Genomic DNA, 15530 nt, shown 5'->3' with positions numbered 1-15530 from the left:
GAACGAATTAAGGTCTTAACCCGAGGTAGCACTGTATAAAAATATTTTAAATGTATAAGTGAAACAAAATGCTACCTAACAATTGCAGAGACCTATATTGCATGCTCCTATTTTGTGCCTAAATAAGCCCATGAGGTATGAGTACACACAGGCCCCAGGGTTGCCAACTCCTAAAAGACAACTCTGAAACCTGAATGTGGCACTGGCGGTGGGACCTCAGAGAGTCAGGACTCAACAGGGTGAAGGATGGGATCTTAGTGTGAAGGGCAGGTGATAAATTGTAATCACAAAAACAGTGATAGGAGTTAAAAGGCAAGGCTTTGTATCCTAGGGTACGGCCTTGCATCAAAGGTGTGGAGTCCTTTGCCTGGATTAGAGTGCAGCTGCTCATCTAAGTTATACTGCTACACCAAGGATTTGTTTACAAGTCCTCTGCCTCCAAGCAGTACATCTAAACATGATTCAAGGCTAAACTCTTAAATGTGTCACAAGCACAAAGCAAGAGCAAAAAGATCACAGCCAGAGTCATAGATTATTAAGACGTACTGTATATGCAGTATATTATTAATGAATTAGAAGATGTTATAAAAAAAACCAAAAAAACACCCCCAAACAATTTACCCACTTTGCATATGGAAAACACTGGTGCTAAGTGACAGCCCAAATGACAAGCAATGAAAACATGGTGGAGAATATTAAGCAGATCAACCAAGAAAGTGACTCAACCTAATGATGGTACAAGTTGTCACAACAGGAATCATGTCAAAGAATTAAGCTCGTTGAAAACATTTACCCCTTGTTTGCATGCATGCCTTGTTTTGTCTCTCATAACACACGGAGAAGCAAAGACATTCACAACCCCCTTCCATCACCAACAAGAATATCTCCTGCATTCATACACAGACCCTTCTGTCATTCTGTATTCCACTCCTGCCCCATCTCACCTTCTGTTTGGGGCTGGAAAACATGATGCTGGGGCAGGGTTGGGGCTCAACTAGGGTAGCAGGCGTGCTAGCAGTGACTGGCTCAGGAAAGCCAGGAGTGGAACAAAGCAGCCAGAGCAGCTGTGGCATGGCTTCTCCAAACCATCTTTGTTTACTGCTAGTTCTTAGCCTCGTCTTCACCCAAAGCATATAGGGAACAACAGAGGCTGAGGACTCTAGGCCATAGGAAGGAATTGGGAGGGAAATGGGACTCAGGAGACGCAGCCCAAGGGGCACTGTTGTTGAGCTTTTTTGCAAGATTGCCCAAAGTTATTAAGCTTTTTTTGGGGGGGGGGGGATAGCTCTGCCCAAGCCAGGCATCCAGGAGGGACAGTGGCTCCAGCACCCAGTACACCCAGCCCCTGCTTTCCTACACTACTGGCACTGTGGTGGACCATTTTGATTTATTTCACTGCTGGCGCCAGCTGCTTGCACACAAGATATGTCACTGTCAGTTATCTCTTCAGCTACAACATGCATGCTGCCATTCTGCATATGCAAGTTGCAAACATACAATATTTTTTTTTAAGAGTGCTGGAAAATGAGCCAAAGGCAGGAAAGCTTCCCTTGAACAGGTGGGGAGGAGTTCTGGTTGAGTAAGCTGGTAGAGTTCTCCTTGGTTGACTATCTTCATCCAGCATCATCGGTCCACAAGGTTCCTTGTACCAACTATAGAAGGCAAATAATGTGTGGAACTGCATTTGTATCTATTAACCTAAAAGCCTTGCGGTTACTGATGAACACACCATTAAATACCACTTTTTGAAGAGGTATCAATTTCGTTTCAGGGGTTTCATTTTGTTCCCCTTCTGTCAAAAACTAGGCTTTTGATATCAGCAAAAGAGAGAAAGAAAAGTGATTTCCTTTTGTGTCCTTAAAAATATCTCCCTGAGAGGTTTTGAAAAGACCCCACATTTTTATGGATGGGCACAGATGTTTCTTATTATAAGCTAAATTTAAAGTCTGACTTACAGGATATTTCTAGATTTGGTATATAAAAAGTAGGCCAGTGGTCTTGTAGTCCATGCTGTCTTGCTAGAAAACCAGACTGACTTCTGGTTGTAGGTACTATTACATTGTTTAATAGCTACAATAAAATACAAGAAGACACTTTGGAGATTTGGCATACTAGGGCTAAAGAGCCTGTTGTATGCTGACATGGACAGGAAATAGTCAAAGGAAAGAAAGGCTAGAGAAAAATCACTTGGCAATAAAAGATTGGCAGAAATACTTTATCTGCATGAACACACACAGTTTCAAACACTAAAGTACTATCAGACACCTCAAAAAAGGATACTAAAGTGTTTAATAAATTGGACATTTTTGTTTGGCAACCCAAAGAATAGTAAGTGTTGGCAGAAAACTCAATGAACATTTATGTATGTAGCATCCCTTTAACAAACCAATAAAAGTTCATCCTGTCTTGAGTGTTGGCTGCCATCTCATGCCTAAGCCTACTATCCCAGCTAGAAGGAGATTTTGAAACCACTTGGAGTGAATTGCGGGTGGCAGAAAGTTAAAAAAGCACAGATATATAAACACACTGGAAGCTGAGCTAGTGAATGAACCCTGGATGTTGTGGCTGATGTTATTAGGCCTTAGAATAGTGTTTTCCTGTGCCACAGGATTCTGTTGTTTTGCTGCAACATACTAACATAGTTCTGGAAATTGATAGATTCTTAGGCACAAAAAATGGCTGCTGTCATTTGGGTGCAAAAGGGTGAAGATAGATAATGACCAGGCTCCCCTTATTTCTACAAATTTCTTCCTGGCAATACGGATGCAAGCAGTCTGAGAACAAATCAAAGATGAAGTTGAGACAACTGGCCAAAAATAAAAATGAACATTTCCTGTTAAACTCTTGCCTACATTTGCTATCCTGCATCAACAACAAATTCTTCTTAGTAGCCCCATAGGAATGTGGGGCATGCAGTAGAAAGAATTAACCCTTCCTTCCCCTGTGCTGGCTGCTGTAGGCAACAAACCTCTGCCTATGCCACTGTTGTGTTGAACATGTACAGTGGTACCTCAGGTTACATATGCTTCAGGTTACAGACTCAGCTAACCCAGAAATAATACCTTGGGTTTAGAACTTTGCTTCAGGATGAGAACAGAAATCGTGCTTTGGCGGCATGGCAGCAGCAGGAGGCCCCATTAGCTAAAGTGGTGCTTCAGGTTAAGAACAGTTTCAGGTTAAGAATGGACCTCCGGAACAAATTAAGTACTTAACCCGAGGTATCACTGTACTACTGTTTTAACCTGATTCTTTCTACACCTTCCATGTACTTCTACTGTCTGGCTCAGAGCCTCCTGTTTAATGTTTGGCTGTTTCTCCCTATTTGAACTGCTTTGAGTCTTTTTCTTAATTTAATTATACTCCAGACCACTTGCAGAAGCCTGAGTTTGTGCTACACTGTTGTTTTGTGAAGAGGAAAAAGGGGGGAAATGAGACTTAATTTTGTGAACTTCTTTGTTTGCATTTATTTGCTTCCTCGTGAAATAATAGCACATGCATGCTCATAAACAGTGTTAATAAAGGATATCATATATAAAATAAATGACGTATTAATAAAAATATTTAGCATGTCTATAGTGCTTCATATGTATTCTCTTAAGCAATCACAAAGCCAAGTAAGGAGGGTCAGTCCTTCTCAGCTTTTAAAATGGGAACACCCAGCTCAGTCCTGCTTTCTATGTGAGTGCAGTAGATCAGGTTTAAACACATGGATCTGCGGCTATCACCTGTAAAGCTCACCTTCCATGCTACACTAGCATACAAGTGTTTTAGCCATTAAATATATATAAACATGTAACATGTAACACTCAGGATATTTTTAAAAACAGTGCATGAATAGAATAGAATAGAATAAGTGGGAGCTTTCAGTTTAGCATAAGGGCTTTCTTTGTTCATTCAAGCTACAAAATATTGGGAAATTGCAGGTGTTAACACATATATAACTTATGCGTTATATAAGCACTATCCATATGGTATGGTATCCTATATTGTGGTTAGCTCAAGCTGCACCACTAAAAAAGAGTAAAAAGTAAAGGACCTCTGGATGGTTAAGTCCACTCAAAGGCGACTATGGGGTTGTGGTGCTCATCTCGCTTTCAGGACAAGGGAGCTGGCATTTGTCCACAGACAGCTTTCTGGGTCACCTGACCAGCATGACTAAACTGCTTCTGGTGCAACAGGACACAGTGGCAACTGCCAGAGAGAACAGAAACACCGTTTCCCACCACAGCGGTACCTATTTATCTACTTTTGCTGGTGTGCTTTTGAGCTGCTAGGCTGGCAGGAGCAGGGACAGAGCAATGGCAGCTCACTCTGTCACGGGGATTTGAACTGCCAACCTTCTGATCAACAAGCCCGCATAACTTCTAACTCTAAAACAAATTGCTCATAACTTTCTACTCTGAATTCTGGCTTTAATCTGTTTAGAGAGCAACCCCGCCATAGCTGTCAACTTTTCCCCTTTTTAAAGGGAAATTCCCTTATTCCGAATAGGATTCCTCGCAAGAAAAGGAAAAGGTTGATAGCTATGAGCCCCGCCCATTTGCCACCTGACACTGAGTGCTTTGATCCTCTGTTCTCTTAATGGCCTTTCACCCCAGGCAATTACTTCATCAGGAAACTTGCCAGGCTTAATTAGCTCTTAACACTTGCTGATTCCAGGGGATTAGTACTGTCTACCACACAACTTAATACACAGAGGCCTGGCACCCAGTTGTAACAGCCAAATCCTTAATTATATTCTAATACTATCTCAATGCAGAGATTATACAGACCTAGCACCCGTAAACTCATAACAATAATATCATATGTAGCATAATAAATAAACCAAAATGTTTTACCTATGTAGAACTAATTGCATTTTGTTTAATTAATGTACCTTCAGGGGACACTTTCACATTGACTTCTTGTCTGGGAAGCCCTGCATGTCTTCTTCGGAACCTTGTGTGTCATATAAGATTCTGACATATGTTAAGCACACAGTAAGTTCATGCTGAATATCTCCCAGGCCTGCTGGACTCTATCAGCATATGAACTGCATGTGAATGCACACAGAGGAAAAGTGGAGCAGCGACCACAGGAAGTATCCAATGCTCTCATTCTAGTAGTGCAAGGAATTACACCTGTGCATTGGAAAATTTTCCCTCTCTCCTCTCTCCACGTGTGCCTTTCCCAAATTTGCTCCAGAGGGTTAGTGAAAACCTCAGGTCCTAGGTGTGTGCAGGGGGAGAAGGGAGGAAAGTTCTCTTGCACAAGCAGAAATTCTTGCACTGATGGTATGACACAGTACCACTTTGGATACAAGCCAATATTTCTTTATGGAAAGTTTGTCTGCCATTGCTGATCTTCTCAATGAAGAATGCCTGATGAGATTTCAAGAACCCCCCTGAGCTGTTTTTTAAAGCACAGTTTGAAAATCATTTTTTTTAATGCCAGTGACATGAACACCGTACATTACAATTCTCAACATAGAAACATTTGACATTTATATGTATAGAATTTTTTTGCTCTGGACATAATCTGAGATGCATTTTGTTATATCCAAGATCAGTTTGTGGGTGCCACTACTATTGCTTGGCATTGTAGAAATGCTTCCAGGACACCCTAACATTTAACATAATATCTGTGAGCAAAATGCAGCCTTACGTCCCACCCCCCCACCCCCCCGATGGCAGCAAAACAGTTTAGCAGATGGGTTACCTTATTTTCTACAGTTCAGGAGATAGACCATATGGCAGACACTTAATATTATTTCAGCTCCTCAGTCATGTATATGTGATCCTTTAGCTGTCATTGCGAACAACGCTTTTGATCTCCCTGGCATATGTTAATATGCTAACATATGAATGGTGTGTGTGCTTAAAGTGACGTAGGAAGAATCAATGCTTTCTATCTTGATACTAATTTAAGAGTTATCTTCATTACGTTGACAGAGAGGGGTTGGCCCATGGTATTCAAATAAGGCAGGCAGCATGGAAAGTAAATCCTGGCCCGAGTTCCTGCTGCACAGGATTATAGTATTTAACTAACAACCAAAACCATCTGCTGGTAATGGCTAATTTGCAGCTGTTTTAGTCATTTGAAATCGACCATCAAATGCTAGACTAATATGAGGAGTTATCTTTTAGAGCTTGTTTAAATGAGTATTTTATGTAATGTGTTACCAACTCAGAACTACATGGTACCATGGCAAATACCGTATTTTCCACTCCATAAGACGCACTTTTTTTCTTCCTAAAAAGTAAGGTGAAATGTCTTTGCGTCTTATGGAGCGAATGCACGGTCCCTGGAGCCGAATTGCCCAGGGGCAAAAAGCAGGTTGTGCTTTTTTTTCTTCTTTTTTTTTTTAAAGAGGGAAGTGGGTGTTGAAACAAAGCCACTGATTGTTTGCCAATCAGGGAGAGAAATAAGGGATGCTAAAGGAGGCTGCCTGGGAGGGGTGGGGAGGTAAAAACAGCAAACTTGCAAAGGGGGGAAACAGGAAGACTAAAGCAATAAGGAGAGAAATTAAAAGAAAAGGAGGAGCAAAAAACTGCTCCAGCTAAGGAAAAGACACTAAGGCAAACAAGAGGGAAGGGAGTGTTGAAAGGAAGCAGCTGATCGGTAAGCGATCGGGAGAGAGATAAGGGATACTAGCGGAGGCTACCTGGAAGGGGGGAGGGAAAAGCCCATGGATCCTCAGGATTTTTACATTGGTCACCCCAAATTAACCATCAGATCACATAGCATGTCCATGGCTACAGCCTGCACCAAAAAACACACGCATCCACTATTTCGTGGGGCTGCAAAGGTGTAAAAACGTGATTCCAAAGCACAGATCCACATGGATCCTAAGGATTTTTGCAATGGGTCACCCCAAATTCACCATCAGATCACATGTCTTTGGCCACAGCATGAACCACAAAAATCACACATCCAGTTTTGTTCATAATATTTTTTTTTCTTGTTTTCCTCCTCTAAAAATTGGTGCATCTTATGGTCAGCTGCGTCTTATGGAGCGAAAAATACAGTACATGTTCCCAAACTTGTGTTGGCTGAAATAACACAAGTGCAAAGATAAGGTTTGTAAGGAAATACAGGCAGGCAGTACTTGCCTTAGGAGGGGGTGTTTAACCTTGCATGTGCCTGCCAACTTCCTCCTGCAAATGGCTTCCACAGCTTAGCATCTGAAATCCTGTGCTGAAGTTGTACTGTGTAGTCTCCTTAATTCAAAGACAAAAGAATGCAAGAAATCAGTAACTTATTTTCACAAAGGGCATCTAAGTGAAAATTATAGGTAAAGGGACCCCTGACCATTAGGTCCAGTTGTGACCGACTCTGGGGTTGTGGCACTCATCTCTCTTTATTGGCCGAGGGAGCCGGCATTTGTCCGCAGACAGCTTCCGGGTCATGTGGCCAGCATGACTAAGCTGCTTCTGGGGAACCAGAGCAGCACACGGAAACACCGTTTACCTTCCCGCCAGAGCTGTACCTATTTATCTACTTGCACTTTGACGTGCTTTCGAATTGCTAGGTTGGCAGAAGCTGGGACCGAACAACGGGAGCTCACCCTGTCGCGGGGATTCGAACCGCCAACTTTCTGATCAGCAAGTCCTAGGCTCTGTGGTTTACCCACAGTGCCACCCGTGTCCCTTAGCGAAAATGAGAGATGCAATGCAAATAAGTACCAGCCAGAGGACTACACTTCATCATAGAAAATCTTCCAGGGACTGCATGCCAGTAGTGTGTGGAACCAGAGTATATAAAAGGGGGAGGGAGAACGAAATATGCCTCTTACCTTTGTACAGTTGCCCACATTTCAGCTGTGCCAAAGTCAAAGAAGCACCATCACATTTCAGGGACACAATCCAGTCTGACAAAGCACTTGAGGAGGGTGTGGATCAGAGCAGGTGAGCGGCATGTGGCCTCAGAAGGAGGCATGGTAAGGGAAGAGTCTTGAGCGCCAAAGAGTGGATATTCAACCCCAGGCTTGAGGTTCCCTACCCCTTATGTAAATTAAAAAGCGTGAAACTAACAACTATCAACACCCAAAAAGCAATAAAACCAAGGCAGTATTTCATAGCACAGTGCAACATTCTATCTTTAAAACTATTTACAGGCAAGAGAGTGGGTTCAAAGTATGCCTATTTGTGTCATTCTCTAAACATTATGTTCCAAATACTGCTGAAAATGTTTCTGTTAGATGTCACACAGTGAAACTGATGCGTAGCAGGGAGAGAGATTTTCTCTGAATGTACCTCCATACAGCACACTTCATTTCCCACAGTGCCAAAACGTAAACACCCACTTGCACTGAAGAAAGCAAAGGGCATTCAGGAACATCTAGTTACTTGTTTGGGGGGTTATGCTCTCTTACAATCATTTTGAAGTCTGCTCCATAGAACTAATGGAAACAGCAAAGAACCACATATATTCCCATCTGCAAAACACTACATTGGGTACCTTTTTAAAATCAAGCCAGAAGATACAAAAAGACATAATGAGGAACCATATATGGACAACAATTCATTTTTTTAGATTTAATGAGTACTGACTGAAGGTAGATGTTCCTGATCAAGCCACCAACTCCTGTTTTTATGGACAGAAAGAAGAACCTGAATATTTTAGACACTTCAACAATACTTTTTCCCAGTTAATTACTATTTTATCCATTGCTAAGAACTGTACCCATCGCAGAAAAGAAGAAATCTGGATAAATTTAACCAGTCCTAAAGGTAAAGGGACCCCTGACCATTAGGTCCAGTCGCGGATGACTCTGGGGTTGTGGCGCTCATCTCACTTTATTGGTGGAGGGAGCCGGCGTACAACTTCTGGGTCATGTGGCCAACATGACTAAGCCACTTCTGGCGAACCGGAGCAGCACACGGAATCGCCGTTTACCTTCCCACCAGAGCAGGAAGCACATCTACTTGCACTTTGATTTGCTTTCGAACTGCTAGGTTGGCAGGAGCAGGGACCAAGCAATGGGAGCTCACCCCGTTGCAGGGATTCGAACCGCAGACCTTCTGATCGGCAAGCTCTAGGCTCTGTGGTTTAACCCACAGCGCCACCCGCATCCTATATACTAGCAAATGGCATGATGCACTTCAAATTTCCTCCATGTTCCATGTGTGCAATTCACCTCATGATGATCAATTCCCTTTGTTTCCCTAAAATATTATAGAGAACAACTAAGCTGCAATCCTATAGCTACTTACATACCTGGAAATAAGTCCCACTGAGTAGATGGGCATAGAATTACAATGTTAGCTTGGCGCATTTGTCAGGTGGAAGGTAAAATCTTCAGGATGTTTCTCAACAGCACCCTCAAAATGTGCACCAACAGCTTTCTAATGCATATCCTGCTGAGGCCTATTGATGAAATCAATTGTATATAGCAGCAAGCTGGAAAGAATAATAGTTTTCCTGCTGGCATTTATTAATTACTAGAACATCTCTTTTCTCTGGTTGATTCATTTCAGCTTCAAACTACGGATAGAACATCACTCAAATTTGCATTAGATTCCCCCCCCCCAAATATACTCATTAACTGATCGTTCATTTCCCTCTGCTTTGTTACTCAGCCGAAATTAAATGTTCTCTGTAACCATCGCACATCTTTAACACACAAACCCTAAGTATGTGCTTAATTATTCTTTCATCAAAATGCCTGCAGAACGCTTAACACTGTACACAGATAGGACAGCTCTGTTTCCACCAGAGCAAGCTCAACCACCTAGCCACCCAAGTAATTGCTTGGGGCGGTGAGATTCCTTCTGCTGCGTTCTTTGCTTGTTCCACGTGATGTAGCTACAAGGCTGCAGCCATCCCTAGCTAAAAACTGTAGTTGTATGATTTCACATTCCAAAACACAAGAAAGGGCATGTTTAATTTTTTGCCCATTTATCGCCTGTATGCTTTTGGGGCAACCTACTTCACTCAAGAAAAAAAGGGAGTTAGAGATACATTATAGCTGCACATTTATGTAATCTGAATACATTTCCATTTGCTCTCAGGGTTTTTGCCACGTCAGTGGCTTCTCTTGCTTGTTGCCTATATTTGCATATTTATTGTTCTCTTAGGAAATCTGATATCTAAAAGAAAAACAATGGCTGCCAAGCATTCTTTTTAAAGGGTTCTAATGATACAAAAATTGGAGTGTTCCAAACAGAGGCAAAAGGGCAGATTTGCAATTTGCTTAAAAGTTTGGGTCTTTCCTGGTTCAGAATGATGTTTAAATTATCTGTGGAGACGATACTTTTCCTTACGCAGCTACCCTTATCTAGAATTTATTGCTGTGAAGGTTGCATGTTTGACATTTATTTGCTTACTTTGATTTACAACAGAAACTTGTTAATCAGCACATTTTATCTTCTGTGCACATACTCTAATCTCCCTGCCCCCATCTGTACTGCAGGAATGCATGGTGCTTATAATGGACCTGATTTTCATTAGAAAAAGGGGATGCCTAGATCACTGTAGGCTTCTGAAGTCTACTTTGTACTCCAACATGCACTAGCCTTTCAAAAACTTGATGTCAATCCATCAGAGCCCTTAGGGGGTCAAGCAAAGGAGCCAAGCGCTCTAGTGTGAAAGAAGACTTGTCTCTGCCTGTGGAAACACAGATGGTATGTCTCTTTCAAATCTAAGCTAAGCCCAGTTTCTCTCTCACACAGGTGAACAGCATCCACACAAAAATGGGAAAATCAGAGAAATAATAAGTGTTTTAAAATAAAAATAATAGAGATTTAGGATTAGCCAGTGTAAACTGCATGGCATCTTTCTGTTATTCTGGGAATAGTATCTGATTGGTCTTGCCACTGCTTCTAAGCCAAGCAGAGAGAAGCTAATATTAATAGACACTAAAATGCAAGCAGCTGTTTGGGTTCATTATGGGGGTGAGGAATCCAAACAGGAACAATAAGCAGGTTTAAAAAAAATAGAAAAAAAGAAGTGCACTGCTTTTCAAATTTCACAGAACTCTTCCTCAGGTTCAACATTAAAAGAAAGAAATAGTGGTGGGGGAGAAAAAGATATTGCTGTTAGAGGTCAAGGGAGAAGCCACTTGCAATATGTTACAGAAATGACGGTGATTCAGGCAGCTCTTTTCAGACTACTGTAGTTTAGTTTGTACCCTATGAAAAAGATCACAAACTGCACCCCACTATACTGGGGAGAAGTAGCAGGAGTCTGAGAATATAAATACCAGGTGTTTTTCTACTTCTGCTTTCTGTCTAGTTTTGATGGACCTGTTGTGGCCTAATCACTGCCAGAGATAGATTTGAATGCCCTATTCTCATTAAGGTACAAAGTACAAAGGCGTACCCACTCCCATATACGGTAGCTTATTGGGGGCCTGCAAGATTTGCACACAAGAAGAATACATGGTTGGAAAACACATTCACTTATCTGGACAAGAACTGAGTTTTACATCCTGAAACATTAGTTACGTTTCTATCCCACCCTTCTTGCAAGTAGTCTATAAGGACATCACTGCATATTATCTGTTGTCTTCACTGCAATCTGAGGTAGGTCATAGTGAATGCTATCAATTGGCACAATTGATTATAGTGTGGTGCTGATAACACCAAGGTTGCAGGTTAAATTCCTGTATGGGACAGCTGCATATTCTTGCATTGTAGGGTCCCTTCCAACTCTATGATTCTATAAGATCATCCAATGTGCCTAGTCCTTCTTCAATACAATTATCTACTGGACCACACAGGCTCTTATTGGTTTTATTAATTAAATGTTTTACACGTATGGAAGGTGGTAGCTTCAAAGACACTTATTTGTGAGATTTTTTTTAATAGTGTTGAGCTATTTTCTGTGAATGTGTAAAATGGGTCAGGGGACAAGACTGTAAGAATCCCCAACACATACATCTTTTTTGGCTATTCTCCATTGACATTTCAGCTGAAACACTGCTTGTGCCCCAGAATGATGTTCTCTCTCCTAGATTTCGCTGGGAGGATACTGTATCACTCTCACCAATTAAAAAAAACATTTCTTTCTTGTAACGTTAACAATGGGCTCTGCTGCAATATTTTCCTTGTATCAGTCTCAACAATTTGAAAGAGCCTTGACAGACTTTCAAGCTGTCTGCTGCGGTGTATTTTTGTACATTATGCTAGCTGTAACAGATATTGCTAAAACAATCATTGATGGTGGGTGCAAATCTAGATTTTTGCTGTACTTTGCTCTAGCCTTTGTTCCCTTGAGACTGGCAGATTAGTGGCATGAGAAGAAAACTTGATGCCAAGTGTTCTAAGCCCAGCTGACTCACTGATGTGATGTGTGACAGCTAATTGTTCATTATGTGTTTCTGACATTTTGAATATTTGCAGCTTTCCCAAAAGTCTGTGGGAGTGATATTAATGCGATGTATCTTTTCAATCTCATCACCTCATCCTTTCTTTACTAATGTATTGCTGAATTGCACACTGCTCAGCCTGAAAACCATTATTTGGAGAAGCAATTGAGAGATTCTGTTAATGCCTCTTAATTGAGTGAAGGAAAACAGCCAGATCAAAAATAAAATAGCAACAATATAATGGCAACAAAACCTTGCATGGCAGTCCACTGAAAAAAACACATCTATTCCTTCTAAGAATACAGATGGGATGCATTTGAGAGTCCGGCAATCCACTGACTAAAGGGTAAAGATAGTAGACAATTTTCGGTTCTTGTCAACTTCTTTTGCAAAGGCTGATTCTACCCAGGCCATCTGATGAAACTAAGATTTCCAGTGATTCTGTAGCAGTGTCCTTACACACACACACACACACACACACACACACGCACACACAATCTTCTTGCAACTTCATGCTGTCTTATATTTAATGTCTATTTAAATATCTTTATCTGTATGGTTCAAGCACACAAGGAAAGCATCTGAGGGGCAATTCATTGTTATTGAAATGGAAAATCCCTCCCACCCACACAAGAAGATGTTGCCATATCATGTTCCCCAGGACATCAAAACTGTATCAAATTGCTCTCATGTGGGAGACTGAGAAGTTGCCAAAGGGGGTTTGACTAGATGACCCCTGGGGTCACACTCAACTGTAGAATTCTATTATTCTATTCTATTCTATTCTATTCTAAACTGTAGAATTCTATTATTTGAAAAAAAAAGTCCCTCTCTGATGTTGTAACTTGTTTTTCATTTAACGCGTCATCTTGGCTGAGTCCTGGAAGACTTGCACCCTGCCTTGAAGGCCTTTCCCCACCTGGCCTGGGAGAGCGGGGCCCTGACTGACTCCAACTACAAAAGCTGAGGCTGCTGAACAGAATCTTGGGCTGGGGTCAGAGTATTGCTGCTGTTGATGCTAATGTTATTATTATTATGGTATTTTATTTTGGATAGTATGAAATAAGTGGAAATTGTGTACTTTTTCATTTATTGGTTATGACTACTTTTGTTATGTTTGTAGCTATGTAACAACACATATCTCTGCCGTCTTGGTCTCTACAGTCACAGCAGGCACTGTAGCCATCCAAAAGTTAGATTTCACCTCCCAAAGCGCACTCCTCCACTGTCTCCTGAGACAGACGGATGAATAATATAGCCAGACAGAGAATGATGACAAGTGGGCATCCTGCCTCGCCCCAGCAAAAATCCTAGCTATGCCTCTGCCCCAATGCAAGCGTGCACAGCACTTTTTGGCTTATATTATTGGCCAAGTGTCCTTTATTGGCAGAGGCAGGTCAGTCAGTAGAGCATGAGACTCTTAAATTTCAGGGCGGTGGGTTTGAGCCCCAGTCAGGCAAACATGTCTCCTGCACTCCGGGGGGGGGGGGAGGGTTGGACTAGATGACCCTCGGACCCCCTCCCAGCTCTACCCTTCTACAATAGTTCCAAGCAACTTCCAAAACTTGGTGGGGGAGAAGTCATTCCCAGAAGTTTGCTAGAAGCATTCAATTACCGTAACAGGCCACAATACTGAGGATGCAGAGAGGCTCCAAATGGCAGGACCCCGTGATTTTTAAAACGTGGTGTGGTGGAGAGGGAAAAGAAAATCCAAATAGACAATTGGGGGTGGGGGCGGGTAGTTATTGGGTTGTTGTTTTTATTTCGCTTATATATTTTGTGGTTTTATATTTTGATTTTGTTCCAAGACATCCAGGTATAGGGCGGTACAGAAATTCAACAAATAATAATAATAATCAGGGGTGGATTTAGGTTTGATGAGGCCCTAAGCTACTGAAGGTAATGGGGCCCATTATATGTCTAACTGTCCATTGTCAATGACAAATTATTGCTGTTTTTTGTGTTGAATATATGCAATATGGTAATTTATGGACCTAATAGGTATCTAAAGCCATTTGCACATAACAAAATATTTATTTTATCAAAGTAATTGTTGAACTGAAATACAATTAAGAAGTATATTAATAGTGAAATAATTATTAAGCTCTAACTTAAAATGATTTTTTTACTCATAACGAACTTCATAATAACAAAAGTTCCTTTAGAAATTCTAAAGACTCTAAAAACTTGTTATAACATGAAATAATAATAGGTGTAAATATATAATGCAAACTACTAATGATTATAAATAGCAGAACGTAGGTACCCTACATATAGAAATGAGAAAACCAGTGATATTTTAGGGAGCAGGCTAGCAGGCGGGGCCCATTACTTACATCATAGGAGCCTACACAACACAATACACTGTTGCTGTATGTAGGTTTCATTCTATTTGTTTTTTATCTTATATTTTGGAAATGTACATCCAAGTTGTTTTTTTCCTTTACATTTTTTGGGGGGCTCCCAAGAAAGTGGGGCCCTCATCTATAGCTTGTTTAGCTTGTACGTAAATCCGGCACTTAAATATCCACAGACACGATGCCAACCGGTGCCCCGAGGCCCACCTGCCTGACCCCCCCTTCCTCCGCCTGACACTGTTGTTGTTGTTTAGTCATTTAGTCGTGTCTGACTCTTCGTGACCCCATGGACCAGAGCAAATCAGGCACTCCTGTCGACCACTGCCTCTCACAGTTTGGTCAAACTCATGTTCGTAGCTTTGAGAACACTGTCCAACCATCTCATCCTCTGTCCTCCCCTTCTCCTTGTGCCCTCCATCTTTCCCAACATCAGGGTCTTTTCCAGGGAATCTTCTCTTCTCACGAGGTGGCCAAAGTATTGGAGCCTCAGCTTCAGGATCTGTCCTTCCAGTGAGCACTCAGGGCTGATTTGCTTCAGAATGGAGAGGTTTGATCTTCTTGCAGTCCATGGGACTCTCAAGAGTCTCCTCCAACACCATAATTCAAAAGCATCAATTCTTTGGCGATCAGCTTTCTTTATGGTCCAGGTCTCACTTCCATACATCACTACTGGGAAAACCATAGCTTTAACGGACCTTTGTTGGCAAGGTGATGTCTCTGCTTTTTAAGATGCTGTCTAGGTTTGCCATCGCCTTTCTCCCAAGGAGCAGGCGTCTTTTAATTTCGTGGCTGCTGTCACTATTTGCAGTGATCATGTAGCCCAAGAAAGTAAAATCTCTCACTGCCTCCATTTCGGAGGGAAAGGGAAGCGGGAGGGGCGCGCG

The sequence above is a fragment of the Podarcis tiliguerta genome, assembly GCF_965153285.1.
Source record: "Podarcis tiliguerta genome assembly, chromosome: 17".
Classification (NCBI taxonomy): Eukaryota; Metazoa; Chordata; class Lepidosauria; order Squamata; family Lacertidae; genus Podarcis; species Podarcis tiliguerta.
Note: the sequence above shows the minus strand (reverse complement) of the source record.